Genomic DNA, 17,446 nt, shown 5'->3' with positions numbered 1-17,446 from the left:
CACAGTATGGATGCAGCCATTTGTTTATGAATAGTCCACAATACAATGAATACAAAATTCCTCGCAGCCTGGATTGCGGAAACTAGATCCAGGGTCTTCATTTCTACTTCCCGAAATAGTACGATTCTATCCATGCGAATGAATGTGTTGAAGTCAAACATGGTAGAAACCACTTGATTACCAGTCAATGATGTAAACTGTTAACAAGTGTGAGAGAAACCACCAGTAATGTCAATGGCTCTCAAAGTACCCAGTACAATCCATGAGATGTGAATAGATGTGTTGATGTCGAACATGTCATGGAATCCTTTGATCGAAGGTCAATGATGCAACCTATTGTCGAAGGCGAGAAACCTACCATTGAGGAATGCAGATCCCAAGGTACTGACGATTTCTAGATCATCTTTCTAGATAATGAGCGGAAGTCAATAGAAAGTGATCCGTCGTAGACAAGCCCAAAACACGAAATCATATATCAAGTTGAAGAAATTTAGTTGCAAGGAATGACTCAGGGATGGGCAAGATGGATGACAGATATTTTGCAGATGAATGACTTATTGGCAGTGACCTCTTGAACACATAACGACACAGCAGATGGTTTGGTGACAATTGACCCAAAGTTAATACCCAGAAACTGGCTGAAGACTTTCAATGTGGTTTGATCAACTGTTAGGCAAAGGATTTCCCAACCCAGGTGAATAAAAGTGTCATGTTCAAGAGTGGTTACAAAGTATGACAAACAGGCTCATTTTTCTCTCTTTTCCCCCACCATTTCTGGCAAGTACCTCTTTATTTTTGACAAGATTGAGGAGGATAACATTTGCTTGATTATAAACTCATCCTTCGGATGAGTCCAACTTAGTTTAAATTCGAACCCTAAGAAGGAGTGGTCCGTTCCTGTTTGTAATTGAATAGTTCCTTTACTGTTAAATTTTAACGAGTCCAGTATAGGAGAAACTCGGCGTTTTTCAATTTTAGAGAGTTTGAAAAAACTTAAGAAGACTCCAGGGTTGACCTTTTTCGTAAATTTTTGTCTCCCAAGCCCGAAAAAGTATAAAATAATACTTGAGAGAACCGCTTGATCATTACGACCAAGGAGTACGTTTCGTAATTAGTGCCTCTGATCCAAAAAAGTAAAAAAGTGATCAATGACACGTCGTTTTATAACCAATATCGAATTTGAAACGACAAAAATCCGACAAACTTTTCATGTTTTTACGGTCAGAAAAAGAGCTGTAAGTGGACCGTCTTTTTAGTTCCATTTTAATGAGTTTAAAAAGAAAAACTCGGCGATCTTTTCATGTTTTAGGAGTCAGAAAAGAGCTTAGAGGTGACTCTAAGGTTTCACTTTTTCGTAAGTTTTAACGAGTTCGAAAAAATGATAAAAATGTACTCATGGTTTTCAGTTTTTCGTAAGTTTTAATGAGTTCGAAAAAATGATAAAAATGTACTCATATGGCTGACTTTCAATTTAATTTACAAGCAGGAAAAGACGGAAAGAACTCGACATTTTCATTTGTTTTACGAGAATGAAAGATAGCAAAATAATCTTGAGATTTTCATGAGTTTAATGAGTCTTGAAAATAACTGAACTTGACTCGAGATAGGTTTCATTTTTACAAAAGCTTGAAATAGAGAAAAACTATGCTTTAAAGTAGTTTCATTTTTACACAAGCTTGAAACAGAGAGAAAACTATGCTTGATGCCCCCTAAGCATAATTGCTAGAGCGCATGCCCCCCAGCTTCATTTCATTCAACTAAGTACATTAATTAATAGCTAGATGGAATGAAGGTTCAGTTGCGAGATCATTTGAAAGACTCGACCTAAAACTGTAAGAAAATTATGCAAAAAACTGAAATAACTAACCTAAATATACAACTTAACAATTATGAGATCTAGTCAAACTCTCGACTCAATTAGACGAGGATTTGTTTCATTTTTTAATGAGCTTCACACAGGAAAATAACTATGCTCGGATTCAATTTCATGTTTACGCAAGCTTGAAACAAAAAACTATGCTTGTTATAAGTTCGCATGCCCCCAGCATAATGATGCAAATGAAAGTACATGCCCCCCAAGCTTCATTGCATTCAACCAGGTGGATGAAATGAAGGTTTACTTTCGAAATCTTGGAAAGACTCGTGGGAGTTGTTTCATTTTTTAGTGAGGTTGACACAGGAAAAGAACTATCCTCAAAACCCTTGTTTCATTTTTTAAATGAGCTTGACACAAGATAAGGAACTATGCTCATAACTACTCTCTACAATCTACCTATATAACCTAAAATCTACCTGATTCATTTTTTAATGAGGTTGAATCAGTAACAGGAACTATCCTCTAACACCCTGTCTCATTTTTTAACGAGGTTGACACAGGAACAAAACTATCCTCGCTTCTACTCTCTACAATCTACCTATATAACCTACCCTTGTTTCATTTTTTAAAGAGCTTGACACAAGACAAGGAACTATGCTCAAGACTCCTTGTTTCATTTTTTAACGAGCTTGACACAAGACAAGGAACTATGCTCCAGAAGTTTGCATGCCCCCAGCATAATGATGCAAAGCAAGGTACATGCCCCCCAAGCCTCATTGCATTCAACCAGGTGGATGGAATGAATGTTTACTTTCAAGATTTAACTTGAAAATGGAGTTGTTTCATTTTTTAAGGAGGTTGACACAAGAAGAGAACTATCCTCATACCTGATTCATTTTTTAACGAGGTTGACTCAGTAACAAGAAGTTTGCTCTGACCAACTGATTCATTTTTTAACAAGGTTGACACAGGAAAAGAACTGTCCTCAGACTCGCCGATTCATTTTTTAATGAGGTCGACACAGTAAAAGGAACTTTCCTCGACACAACCTGTTTCATTTTTTAACGAGGTTGATACAGGAAAAAAATATCCTCGCCGTAGCCTGTTTCATTTTTTAACGAGGTTGATATAGGAAAAAACTATCCTCGTGCACACTGATCATGGCTTCCAACTGGAAGAAAAACATGTTAATGGACACACCTTGATCATGGCTTCCAAGAGGTCTTCATCAGAAGGAAGAATAGTTCTCTGGAAGGAACACATGTCAAGGGACTCAAAAGGGATAAGAACATCGCGTTCAAATAATCCCATAGAGTTTTCCATGTCAATTACCGGATCTAAATCAAAGGAAGATGAGCAAACAGTGAGAGGCTCACTTACATCGGTAACTGAAAACATGGGACCAGTTGCCACATAATTAACCCATGGAGGGGTAGGTACGACTTTAGAATCAGGAACATTTAGGGGTTTCATATTATTGGTAGTTGAAACAAGACTAGGGAACGAAAGCTGGTCGACAGTCACAATATTGCCATTGTGAGGGAAAGACATCACGCGAAAGAGTGTCGATACGATAGCTTTCATTGCATAAACATAGTCTCGCCCAAGGAGTAAATTGAAATCCAAGGGACCTCGAACTACCATAAGATCAATATAAATAGTTTTACCTTCCAAGGTAATAGAAAACTTAGGAAGGATCCCTAAAGGTTCACTAATGGTTCTGTTAAAGGCTTTCAGATTCTGTGTAATAGGCGCAAGCTGAGGGGAACCCAAAGCTTTCCAAGCAGTTGAGGATAAAATACTAACATAAGCACCTTCATCTACCTGTGTGCGGTGCATTTCCCTACCACCAACCTTGACAATGATTTGGAAAGGGATGGAGGAAGGAAGACGAGGTTCTGTCAGTCTATTCCAATCAAAGGAAAAAACCTCAGTACTTGGAGGGGGTTCTGTAGAAACAGGTGAAATGCCCCCTGGCATAGAAGAATCTGATGTAACAAGAAGAACCTAAGAGGTATGAAATTCACTCTCTAAAGGGAAAGTGGGATTGACCGAATGTGAAATTGAATCGACCACTTGATCAACTAATGGATCATCAACCTGAGTGACATGAGTTTCACTCTCTAATCGAAGAGTGTGATCAACTGTACTTGAAATTAGATCAATCACTCCGTCAGTTGACGGTAGGTTGGGAGAAAGTTTATGGTAACCAGTTGGAAATTCTTGCTGTGGAACAGTAAAGTTTTCCAACAATTTTGAGGCTTCATCCATGTGAGGGAAAATGTGAGTTTTATGACTCCCTTTGCATAACTTACAAGGAAACCTAACTTTACCCTTTTTCCCAGGAACCTGACTATCACTGGTTGATGGATCAATGCAAAGTTGATGAGATTTTTCTGACCATACTTCCAAGACCTTTGGAATACCAGGACAATTGATAAGGAAGTGGTCACCCTTACAAAGCCTGCAAGGGTATTTGGGTTTACAATGCATGTTGGAGGTTTCCTCAACACAACTAACACTTACAGCCATGGTTGGTTGGTTGACTTCTTTCTTATCTTGCTTCTTCTTCTTCTTCTTCTTCTTCCCTTTCTTGTTCTTCTTAGCCACCTGGTTACTAGTGTCAAGGCTTTTACCAAGCGAAGAGGAAGAAATGGAGGAAGAAAAATTAGGCGAAGAAGGTACAGGGTCAACAGAAGGTTGGTGATGTTGAGATGGTGAACTCTGTTGAGGTGAAGCATTCGATTGAGGTGGAACAATTGGAGTATTTGGGGCCAACGAAGTTGAAAATAACCATATCGGTAAACCTATTTAAATCCAGGTAATGACAAAGTAGCCATGTAAGGAGGACCAACATTTCCAAAGTAAGGAAAAGTACTAGGATTCTCGTTAAGAGGGGTTCCTTGGTTGGTAAATTCCGGAACATTTTCCATTATATTCAACTTCAGTGACTTTTATTAACAATTTAAAACTAAAATTAACAATTCACAATTCACACCTAACAATTAAAATTCACAATTCACACCTATGGTCTCTAAAAGTAAAAACAAACAAATTAACACGCACTATCAAATCTAGGAGTCAAACCACACATAGATAGTAACTTTCCGTACGGAAAACACTAGTTGGTGATGAAATCCAACGTCGCAGAATTCAATACAGAAATGGTTGTTGGAACAGTTACCCCGACAACCTGCTTAATGAATAGACTGGCACAAGTTTCTCCACTAAACCGTCTCGAGTGAAGGGAACCTCCCAGAAAATCCAAGTGAGTCTAGTCGACGTCTGCTCCAGGTACAGTGGGATCTTCCCTCCTGTTAGCGTTCGAATTTGCCTCAGGCTGAGGAAGGCAAAACTCGAGGCAACATCAAACCAAGCTCAGCCTCGTAGCTAGCCCTACGAGGAGAGGAGAGGGCTCTCTCCGGTCAATCTCCGCAAAAGTTAATCAAAGAGACTCGAGATGAATGAATTGATGACTAATTTTAGGCTAGGTATGAAGTACAAGGACTATGGAATTTATTTTTCAAGTTTTGTTGAATTCAAGGGAAAGGCAATTCTGAGTGCGGGGATGAGGCACAGCTTTTGCAGAGGTCTACTTGGGGAAAGATAGGTGATTGTTTTGATGCCTTTAAAGTGATTGAATGAATAGACATGACAGGTGAGGAGCTAAGGAGAGCAAGGAAGTCTCAAGGATTCTCCTTAAATTGAAGAAAACATAGAAAATTAAACAAATTTAAAGGCAGAGCATAGCAACTTTATGGATTCTACCTTAACACTTCATTTGTTTAATTGCAGAAGATTAAATAAGGAAAGTGGTACACATACACAACTTACAAGTATTGAGAGAAACACACCATCAACACATAAGGCCACATGAATCCCAAATAGTGCTGCAAAACCCTGGTCTATCCTTTGCCAAAAATGCAGATAAAATATGTACAATAGTGTATCAAGCTATTCCCAAGAGTCCAACCCTGAAAATGACTAAGAAAATACATAATATAGGCAAGTTAACACATTCCCTTGCCTCTAGGGGTCGAGCTCATCATCCTAGGAGCTGTTTCAACCAATTCTAAACAAAGCACTACAATCTAGGCAGTCAAAACAACTTGCCTCTATAAGCTAGGAAACCAATTCATTCATTAAATTTTTGCTATTTTATGAATGAATCATCTAGAATAAGTAAATACATGTCATGTCAACATAAAGTTCCATTACTTACATCAAGAAGGGTGAAAAATCCCATCACAAGTCAAAACTAGTCAAACTGGCTTCGTTTCCTGAGCTGAAGATGAAAACTTTGCAAAAAATCCTGATGCGTAGCGCGCCTGAGCCCTACGCGTAGCGCACCTTTCCACCTGATTTTGGGGCACTTCCCGGCATCCAAATTGAGCTCAGGTTGGCTTGTTGGAAAGCCTTGGATGTCAAATTTCCAAACCAAGTAGAATTTTCCAATTTGATATCCATTTACCCCTCCAAAAGTGCATTCTCCCAAGGCTGCTTCCTGTGTGTCCAAAAAGGGGCAGTGAGGTCATTTGTTGCATGTTTTTTGACCTTTTGGGGATCCAAACCTTGATGAAATGCCTTGGTAGTAGCTGAGCAGGTGTATTTCATCATGAAAAATCCAAAAATGCAAACCTTTCATGATTTGGACCTCCCAATCTTATGGGTAGCGCGCGGCGCGCTACGCGTTGAGCCCAAAAACCTGTTTTTTAACCAAAAATTTCAAAATTGACAAAATTTTCTCCAAATTTGTTGAAATTTGGGCTGGGAGTCCCCAATCAAGTACTATGCTCAGTCAAAGAAGCTTCGGCCAAGATTCGAAGTCTATCCTCCCTTTTTCGACATTTTAGTGCCCTTTTGGTGCATGCAGTTTCAGTTGTAAAGTCACTGTCTATCCGCCTTCATGGTGTTTCAAAGTCTGTTTGACTTTCAATGAGATGAAGAATGAGAGTTTGGCGCAATTTCCAAATATGTCACATGTGTATCCAAGTATCATAGGAAAGCCACAATGAGAATAGTTTTGTCAAATGAGTTTGCATGAAAAAACAGTCATTGCTTTGATTATGAAGGAATTTGACAAGTGTGTAGAAAAGAGGTGGAAATGACAATGGCCATAACACTGACAGCAGGGATGTAATGGGAAAAAGAGAGTGTGAGGCTAAGGTTAAAAATGAGCATGGAAACCACTGAAAATAGATGACATAGGCATATATTAACCCACACAGTCCCTAATATTTGTTTCAAACCCTAAGAAGTGGATTTGGAAATAAACATAGGGTTTTACATTTCACACTTGTTTCTCCACTTCAAAACACCATAATCATATCTAAAATTCACTAAGAAAACATAAGGAACCTACTTGCAAGCAGTTGGAGGCAATTTGGCATGAATCTGGATGAAGGAGCAAAAATTTTTACCCAATGTGTAGCGCACACCCGAATGCGTGGCGCCTTTGTATTTTTACACTGGCCAGTGAGGCCCAATGCGTAGCGCCCACCTCAGTGCGTAGCGCCTTTTACAGGAGGCTTTTGGAGGCCTTTGCGGTGTCGAAATTGGGCTTAGGATAGCTTGTTGGAAAGGTATTTGAGTCTACTTTCCAACCCAACTGGAATTTTTCAATTTGGAGTTCATTTTCCCTGTCAAATATCAAATCTCCCAAGACTGGTAAAAATGTGCCCAATGAGGATGCCTCAAGGCAGAGTGCTGTTGCAGTCAACTTTTGAATGCCTTCCTCAGCTCCAAATTGAGCTCATGATAGCTCATTGGAAAGATAGTTTTGTCTAGTTATTATTTGACTCACAAAGAAAGTTATTTGGCCAACCAAGATAGGAGAAAACCAGATTTTCCCAAGGTCACTTCAGAGGTGCATCAATTCTCCCGAGGCGATTGTATTTTTGACATTTCTCCAAAACCATTATACCTGTGTAAAAAGTAAAAGAGGTTTTTCTTCCTTGACCTGTTTTGAACAAAAACCTCTCTCAGGTTTCCAAAATTCATCTTTTATTTCTCTGAAACATCATTTGAGTGAAACTTATCCCGATGTGTGGAACAAGGGATTTTGTCGAAATGAAGCGAAATGAAGGAGATAAGGGGCTTCTAAATTCTTGGGGAAATTTTTGGAAGTAGGGAGAGATGTTAGGAAGCAGGGGAAAGTGGAATCTCATAGATCGAGCGAGGGGAAGGGGTCCAAAAGGGCAAAACACAGGCCTAGCCTAGAAAATTGCCAAGTTGTGGCAAGAAACTAGGGTTTGTGAAAAAATGAGGAATTTGGGGAATCTCAGTGATGGGAAGTGTTTAATAAGGTACATTAATGATAGGGGAAGGTGTATGAACATCAGGATATAAGTTTTGCTGACGATTTGGTCGTCTAAGAGAAATTGCCTTCAAAACCCTAGGAGAGGGAAATGACCTTACCTAGGCTCAACTGAAGCATGAACAAAGTGTGAAATGACCCAATGGAACATGACATGATGAGGACAACCCTATGAATGATGATAGGCTCAGCTGAATGATGACATGGACCGACATTTGGACAACTTTAGAAGGAGTGAAAGCAAACCCTAGACCTAATGCCTAGTGACCAAATTTTGCTTGAAGACTCTTTGAAATGACAAAATTTGACCTTGACACTCTGAGACCACTTTTTAAGAGCATATTTGATCACTGGAGGAAGGCTGGAAAGACTGACACAAACACCTCCACCGTCACCTTAGGAAAGAATCCTATAGAATATGGTCACTAATGTTACCAATGGAAACAAATATACCTGGGGGAACAATCTACGATCCGATACACACGCAAGGGCAAAGTAAAAAAGCTCAATCCCCTTGAAGGCTCCTTGACATAATCCAAGGTTTACCAACAAGTGACCCCAGGCTCCTCGACAATGGTCAATCCGAGGTTTACCGTTTTTAATACGTGAATATCTTCTATCATTCCCAATGAGGAAGGATTGATTACCTCACTGGTTCAGATATGATCTCGTGCTTCTCCTTTAAGAGGAGCTTTCCCAGAGCATAGATGTAACAATTGGAATTTCTCCCTACCACAAGATCAACTACTTGTTTGTTTTACTGTCTTGGAGAGTTAACTAAAACCTATTCCAAGACACTAGCCTAAGCTAGATTGGTGGAAAGAGTCCTAAAAATGAAAAATTTACTAGATAAATTTTAATTAGACGCTGTGTTATTTAGGCTATTATTACTCAAAATGGTAAATGGATATGAAACCAATGGTGTTATGACCCGACCCAAAACTGAATGTAATCAAATATGATAATGTAATCTTTTCAATTCGATGAATCCTAACTAAAGTAAGGAGAGAGTTTCCATTCACTTCCAACAATGCAAAAATTGATCACTAAGAGAAAATATAACAAATTCTCTAATGCACTAATTTCATCAAGAAAAATTAATCCAAATCAATTCCCAAACAGTTTTTATTTTTGTATGTTAAAAACAAGCATAAAAATATGTAAATTCAAATCAAAGAAAACAGATCTAAATCTACGATTGATTTTTCAGAATGTAAACTATGCAATTGTAATCTATGCACAATTCACTTGAAAAGCATGCAAATGTAATCTATGCACATTTTTCATTCATATTCTGAAAATGAGCATTCTAATTATGCAAAGTTGATCTATGCAAGAGAATTCTCAAACACAAGATGATTCTAATGTAATCTAAGAACCAATCAAGTGCAAGTCAAGAAAAATGGGTGAGAGTTCCAAAGATCAAAAAATAAAAACACTCAAAGGCGATTAACACTCATACACAATTTAGCCAAAACAAAAGCAAAAAGATGCAAAATTGTGAAAAGACTAAGAAAAACCTCCAAGTAATGACCAAAGGAAATCAAATTAAGAATTTCTCAAAAAAGAGACTCAAAACACCCAGTTGATAAAAGCTTAAAACAAGAATGCCAATGGAATTAACCTAAGAAAAGTTCCTGACAAGTCACGTGCAGATTTGGGCAGGGGATAACAACATCTAAACAAAAATTAAGCTGACTGAAAGAGAAAATCTTAAGTTTTTCAAAATTTTTAGCAGGGTCCGCAGGCCCACCGTTCACACAGGTTCGGTACCGCTCTGTGCTAAAAGCAAAAGTGCGGATAGGTCCACACTGTGTTCCAAGCCGAGGGTGCGGTCCTCTCCCAAAGTTATGAAAAACAAAAAATAATCCTAGATCTACTAAATCTACCCAATTCCACACACAACAAGCCAAAAACAAAAATAAAAACATAGTTTCTCAAGTCAAAGTAAAAAAAAGGAAAAAATCAAGTCCCCAGTATGGTCACCATTTTGTCACACGGAATGAGTCGTCCTTGCGGACAAGACCGACCTCCCTAGTATCTAATGATATCTAGTGACAAGCAAGCCAATCAAATTCTATCTTTCTCTAAATATGCAGTTTATAAATAAAGGCAAACAAGTGGTTTAGGCCTACCTTGGGTCCAATGCAAGTTTTGGAAGCCTCGCTCCTTTGATCCAAATGAGCTCCCTTGTAGCGAATCTGCGAACTCAAACAAGAAAACAAATTAAATAGCACCTAAAAAGCCAATATCATAAAGCATACTTATCATGATGATCAAGGAATTCATGAAACAAATGACATAAGACAATTTGTTGAGAAAAATGAATTTGATTGTATTAATTCAAATCAAAGAAGAACTCTACAACCTGTGCCTTGATGCTGTACAAGCTCCTCCTAGGGTCCAATAAGAAGTCTCCTCTACTTTGACAAGTTTCACTCTCTTCCCAATGAAGCCAAAAGGTATGTGATCTCTCCTCTCAAGCTTAACTAGGAAGTCTCAATTCCACCAGCATTTACCCTAAAAAATGTTCAGCTTCTAACCTCCCTAGCAACCAGCCCAATGCCTTAATTTATAGTGCAATGGAGGGAAGTTATTAGGTCCTCCTTCAAAGGGATAAAGCCCTCCTTCAAAGGGATAGCTCCTCTCATCAAGGGATTATCTCCTTCTCTTTTGGGATGCATGAACTACCTAAGAGCGACCAATCCATGTCAAAATTCCTTCTAGAATCATCTAGAATTAACCCAAAGTGAGTTTTTTAGAATAAACTTGCGCCTTTTTGACTTTCACAGGGGTCCGCACCCACTCCTTTAGGGACAGAGTGGGCAGGTCCACAGTTTTTGTGAACAGGGTGTGCGGGACCGCAGGCAACAGTGAGAGAAAGTGTGGAACCAGAGCTTTGTTGATTTTCAATGTCTTTCTCTCATTTTCAAAGCTTGACTTGAAGAGCTGAGGTCTAAGACTTGCTTAGGAGGATAGTACAAGTGATGATAGACCCATACTGATTGCAAATAATCATGGTGACGATATTTTCATGTAACATTACCAAAGGGGATCTCTAGATCAACCTCCTGGATAATGAGCTGATGTCAACAGGAGATGATCCATCGCAGGAGGGCCATAAGTTTTCCCCCATCAATGACACGAGATAAGGAACAAGCAGTAGATGGTGAAATAAAGTATCAGAGGAGGAGGCAAGGGTGTAAACCGCAGAAGGCTTATACTCTTGAACATGTTGGTGACACGACTCTGGAGGGTGGCAGCATTCAGGTACCAAGGGATCAGAGGCATGACGGAGACAACGTGAATCGAATGGGATGAGGTTAAATGGTAGCCCAAACCCACGGAAGGCCAAATGATGATATATGGATATCTCAACCCGACAAGAAGAAAAAGTGTCGATGTTCAAGAGTGACTAGCTGCCAATGATGGTTTCCAAATTTTCCCCACCATTACTGGCAAGTAGCCATGTTATTTTTGAAAAAAATCTTGAAGGGGATAGCATATGCTTGTAATATAAGTTCGATTGTCGGTTGAATCCAACCTAGTAATAGTTTAACGAGCCCTAGGGAGGAGGAGCTCGAGTCTTGTCATGGTGATGAGTCCAATGTCGTCAGGGTTTAACGAGTCTGACATAGGTAAAACTCGGAGTCTTTTTCATATTTAGAGAGTTTGAAAAAGACACAGAAAAGAAAACTCCATGGGGGTCCTTTATCGTAGATTTGTGTCTCTCGAGCCTGAAAAAGTATAAAATGATACTCGAAAGAACTGCCCGACCATTACAATTGAGGAGTACTTTTCGTGACTAGTGACCTTGACCCGAAAAAGTAAAAAAGTGATCGAAATCACGTCATTTCGTAACCAATAACGAGCTTGAAACGACAAAGTCCCAGCAATCTTTTTGTGTTTCCACGGTCGGAAAAGAGCTTAAAGGTGACCGCTTCTTGTTTCTTTTAACAAGTCAAGAGGAACAACTCGGCTATCTTTTCATTTTTTAAGTCAGAAAAGAGCATTAAAGACGACATTACGAATCAAGTGTACACGAAGCATGAGATGAATCCACTACCTTTAGCTCTGCACAAAACACGTCAAACGTAAACCCATTCGACATAAAATGAATAATATATGCAAAAACATAGTTAAAAAAAAATAAAAAATTGAATTAACCATGTTATAAAAATGAGAAAAAACCCATATTTTTAAAAATATAATTTTTTAATTTGCAAAAATTACTATAAAAGGGGGGTAATTCATTCATTTTTACCATTGGCACTGTTCATTTGACCTTGGAGTGTTTTGGAGCACCAAAGTTGACGAGCTAATTTTGGCCCCATTCGTCCACCGTTCATCCTGAAACCTCTACCAGGTAAATAGAATTCTTCCTGCTCTTCAATTCAGTGTCTTTTTTATGCATTTGGGCGTTAAACATTTGAATTTAGGTGGATTTTTTGAGTCGGGGTCCACTGCTCGGTCATCGTGGGTATACCGCTTGAGTCTACTATGATTGAAAATATTTACACATAACGCTTTCCGATCATCGCGGGAAAGTGATGTACTTCCACGATGAACGCGATAAAATTGAACTTGTCAACTTCGCGCCATCGCGACTGTTTTAAAAATAGTTGCGATGGCGACGCAAATTATGTTTTGTGCAAATTACGTATTGAAACTTGCAAATGAAGTTCTAATCCATTTTTTCTCGTCATGTAGGCCATAATGGTATTTGTCTGGCAGGAACAAACGCACGATGATAACGATGTGGAAGCTTTTACTTATGCTGGGTGCCGAAATGATTTACGAGCATGCGGGTTGCTAAAATTATTCCTTACTCCGCACCTTCGGTCTCAACGCGATTTACTAGAGCTGTTGATCCGTGCCAGGAATCCAATAGATGGGAAATTCATAATTCGAGGCCGAGACATTGAATTTGACACCGCAGACATATATTTTCTGATTGGGCTATCCCGGCGCAGTGAGAGGCTAATTCTAGAGGGGTAGCGACCCGGGGGCGATTCTCTAGAGATGCTAATGGCACAAGTGTGCCCATGGGCACACAAATTGAGAAGCGGGAAGGTGGCAATCCTGATAGTGGAAGACTTGGTTCTTCGTGCAATTCTATTTATGGTGACACGGGTAGTAGGCTCCCAAGCCCAACACGAGGCATCGAAGACCCATCTTTGGCTGGCTCTCGAATGTCTCAATCCGACCATGTTCAATTGGGTGAAAACAGTGATGGCCAATATGAAGAGACAACTTACCAACTGCTGTCGAGGAGAGATGAAGCAGTTTGGCTACAGATCAATCTTAGTCCCGCTCATGCTGGAGCGGGTGCCAACATTGCAGTTGTAGGACATGGATTTGGATTTTCCCAGACCATGTGAGACTAGGATCACACGGTGGGAACACGTTATGCCACGAGGAGGTGGCGGACGATTAGTGTCATGGGGGACACTATTTCAAGAGTGGCTGGAGTGCCAGACAATCTTCGTTGAGGACTGGCCATATGCTGGCATGGACTTTCGCGGAGATCTTAACATGCAGTTGTCCGCTGGTGAGTAGTGGGATGATGGTGGTAAGACACTTGATCACATTATTTTTGCATTTCATTTTTATGAGGTTTTTGAGATTTTTACATGTATATGTCCTGATGATGAACTTTGTGGTATTCGCAGATGTGGGACCAGTGAGACCTGTAGGGCTTGCTCTAGAGGCATGGAGGGAGCAGTCCTGATGATGAACTTTGTGGTATTCGCAGATGTGGGACCAGTGAGACCTGTAGGGCTCGCTCTAGAGGCATGGAGGGATGCACAGGGCATCAGATCACTGGCCTTGGCTCCCCCAGCGGATGATCCGGTGGAGACAGTGGCCCGAAACCTTGAGGTCCTGACGGCGGGGATCCCTGATTACATGGGGGTTGAGGAGGTGCCCATAGCATTCCAGATTCACATAGTAGGAGTGGTACCCAGGGTCCACCGCCTGTTGAGGAGGGTGGCATGAGAGGTGGTGTGCTATAGGGAGCATAACCCACCGCAATGAACGCCTAGGTTTTATTTCTCGCTGATTTTTTGAGAGACATGTGTCTCAGATGTATGGAGAACACAAACTCTATTTGGACATATACACTTATTTTTTGAGCGCCTCGGTGCGCCACACGAGATATATATATATATATATATATATATATATATATATATATATATATATATATATATATATATATATATATATATATATAGATAGATAGATAGATAGATAGATAGATACACACACACACACACACATATTCCTATGGTTTATTATTGTGTTTTGCATGCTTCTTATATGCTATTTTGATTACATGTTATGCAAATGTCTATCTCATACATGGTTAGCTAATGCATCAGTTAACATGTTTAATCTTCGTGGAATGTGCTGATATGTGATAAAATGAAAATTCCTTTCTAACAATTTAACACGTAAATACAACCTTAAAATCTGATGGTTTTTGATGGAATATTACCCATTGAGATGGTGGATGACAAGCTGAGAATCCAGGTTCACAACCAATGTACAAATACCGAGATTGATAGCCTCGATCAGTAACTCAATAACAACACTATATTCAGTGACATTGTTTGTGGTACAACCTAGACAAACACCTTGAAGGTCTACTAACTCACCGTGAGGAAGATCACCCATACCGCAGAAGACAGGTTGCGATTACTGCGGCAGGCATCATCAGCGAAACCAACGTAAGGTGCACCAGACATCTGCACAAGAAGCAAAAGACACAATAAGTGGAAATTACGCCTACACACCAAGCCAAACACAAAAACACACACACAACACACGTATGTACAAATAAAAGTGCATGAAGTTCACGCATAATATTTTTTCAAGTAAAGCCCATTTCGGGGCTTATCCCGTTGCGCCGCTGTGTGACCATCCCAGATAGTGTAGGCATCACCTCGTCCCATTTTGTGAAGTAATCAATGGCAATGATGATATACCCATGCCCCCCGACCGAGCGAGGGTTACAGGTGATATAATCAATGCCCCATTTGGCAAAAGGGTCGATGGTAACAACAGGGTGCAATGGAGTGGGATGCGCACAAGGAGCAAACCACTCAGGACAACTAAGAATTTCCTGATGGGCAGGGAGAAACGAGGAATGATGATGATGATCAGACCAAGGGGGTTCCTCAAGAGACATGGTCTTAATAATGGCTTCATCAGAAGGAAAAAATTCCTTTAAAGGGTCTGAAGAAGCGTCGTCTCCAAGCCAAGGGGAATGAGCGTACGAGTCGAGAGCTCCGCTTGAAGGAGCAGACTCAGAGGGTGGAGCTGATGTAGAGACAATTTCGACATAGTTGAGCTCAGTAGGACTCAACGGCATCTCATCGCCCCAAGATCCTATCTGATCAGCGGGGGGAAGAACCCAAGGATCAGAGCGGACATAAATCATATTAATAGGAGTGACGTTGGGAGGTGGGAGTGAAAAAACACCCATAAGGGCAGGATCTTTAAAGATTCCAGCTCCCACACTCTCACATGGAATGGAGGTATGCTCCACAAAAGGCATATTGCCATCATAAGAGGAGGAGGTGAAGAAAGACACCGGTATACTGTAATGATCTTCCCCTGATGAGGGAGATGAATGACATGAAATAGAGATGAAGCCATGGCTCGCATGGCGTATGTCTAGATTTGTCCCAAAAGGAGGTTGTAAGTTAGATTCACATCAACGACTTCAACTTCCACTTCGACCATCTTCCCTTCGAAAGTAATAGGCAAGCGTTGGAGTATACCATAAGGACGAGACTCTCTCCCATCAAAGGCTTCCAAGGTTGTAGGAGACTGGCTCAGAGTCGGAGAACCGATAGCCTTCCAACAAGCAATAGACATTATGCAAGTCTAAGTGCCTTCATCAATGACTTTACGATGAATCGTTTTAGAATTGATGATGACATAGATAAGGAAGGAAATTTAGTGAGGCAGTCTTGGTATATGGCTGTCTAGGTCAAAAGTTATCAGATCCGAGTCAGCCAGGTCGATGCCACCGATAGCGGATAGCAAGGACTTCCTCTGAGAGGGGAAACTCTTGAGAACTTCTAAAGTAGACATAGATGATGGAGCCTAGGCTAAGTCCTCAATGATGCTATAGTGCTGAGCAGCTCGAGCATTAGGGTTGTAAGAATATTTCCAGAGTACACCTTTAGGAGGGGGTTAGATGGGCGTCTCAGTGCTAGGTCTCTCAATATGGAGGGGACTAGAACTGGACGAAGGAGCGCTAAAGGTGACCTCAGGTTCTTTCTCGGTAGGCAATGGATACTCTTTTGCCTGAGGACTAATGTGGACAGGAATCGTCCTAGCCATAAACACTTGAGAACCAAAGGGAGAAGAGGATTGGGATGGATAAGCCACCATTTGATTTTGCTGCGAGGGAAAAGGCTCTTTGAGCACGACAGGAGTCCCGGGAGTACCTTTCAACAAACGACTAACTTCAGACTGCCTCAGGCAGTCTGAAGTATAGTGATCCTCGTCACAGATAAGGCAAAGATACTTAGGCTTGCATTTCGCACCTTCCTCGGGTGGAGGTTTAGGGGAATCCTGCTTGGGTTGATCAACTTTATTCTTTCCTTTTCCCTTCTTCTTTCCTTTCGAGGCTTTGTCCGTCGTGGTGGACTAGACAACGTTAACCTCAAAAGTATTACTGGAATTGGACATAGCCTGAGAAGTATTTTCATTCGGAGCATTCAACTTTTGCTTCTTAGGGTTCGCGGAAGATTTCTTAGAGGGCAGATTTACTGAACCAATGATGCCATCAACAGATGGTGTTGGCGGGGCTTTGGAAGTTCCGGGCCTTGGGGCATTAGGGAAATAATCATATAGTGTACCAGACTGGGAGTAAACCAAGTCAAGGTACTGAGCACACACAATAGCCTGCTCTTCAGTTACACATGCCCCCATAGCAATGTCCCGTGCTATCAGACCGAAAAATGAGGTCGTGAACTAGTTGGTCAGAGGTTGATCGGGAATCCAAAACTTAAGCAAACTGTGGCCCCATCTCCATTCATGGATATGATCGGAGATATGCGTAGCCGTTGTTTGTTTCAAGGATGTTAGGATATGTGTGCCTGTTTCATATCGAATTGGCAACTGAAAATGAGTTAAAAATGCCATAGCCAACGAGTTGAAATCCTGAAAAGATCCGTGAGCTAACTCAATATGCCATTTAGCAGCAGAGCCAGTGAGGGTCCGTTGAAAAAGGCGGAGCTGGATTGAATCATCAAGCCACGAATTCGACGAACACCATAAATGATGTGTCATAACGT

Source organism: Pinus tabuliformis, chromosome 6 (assembly GCF_031772625.1).
Source record: "Pinus tabuliformis cultivar Carrire ecotype Pingquan chromosome 6, CPIR1, whole genome shotgun sequence".
NCBI lineage: Eukaryota > Viridiplantae > Streptophyta > Pinopsida > Pinales > Pinaceae > Pinus > Pinus tabuliformis.
The sequence above is the reverse complement of the archived record's forward strand: the minus strand, read 5'-3'. Positions refer to the sequence as shown.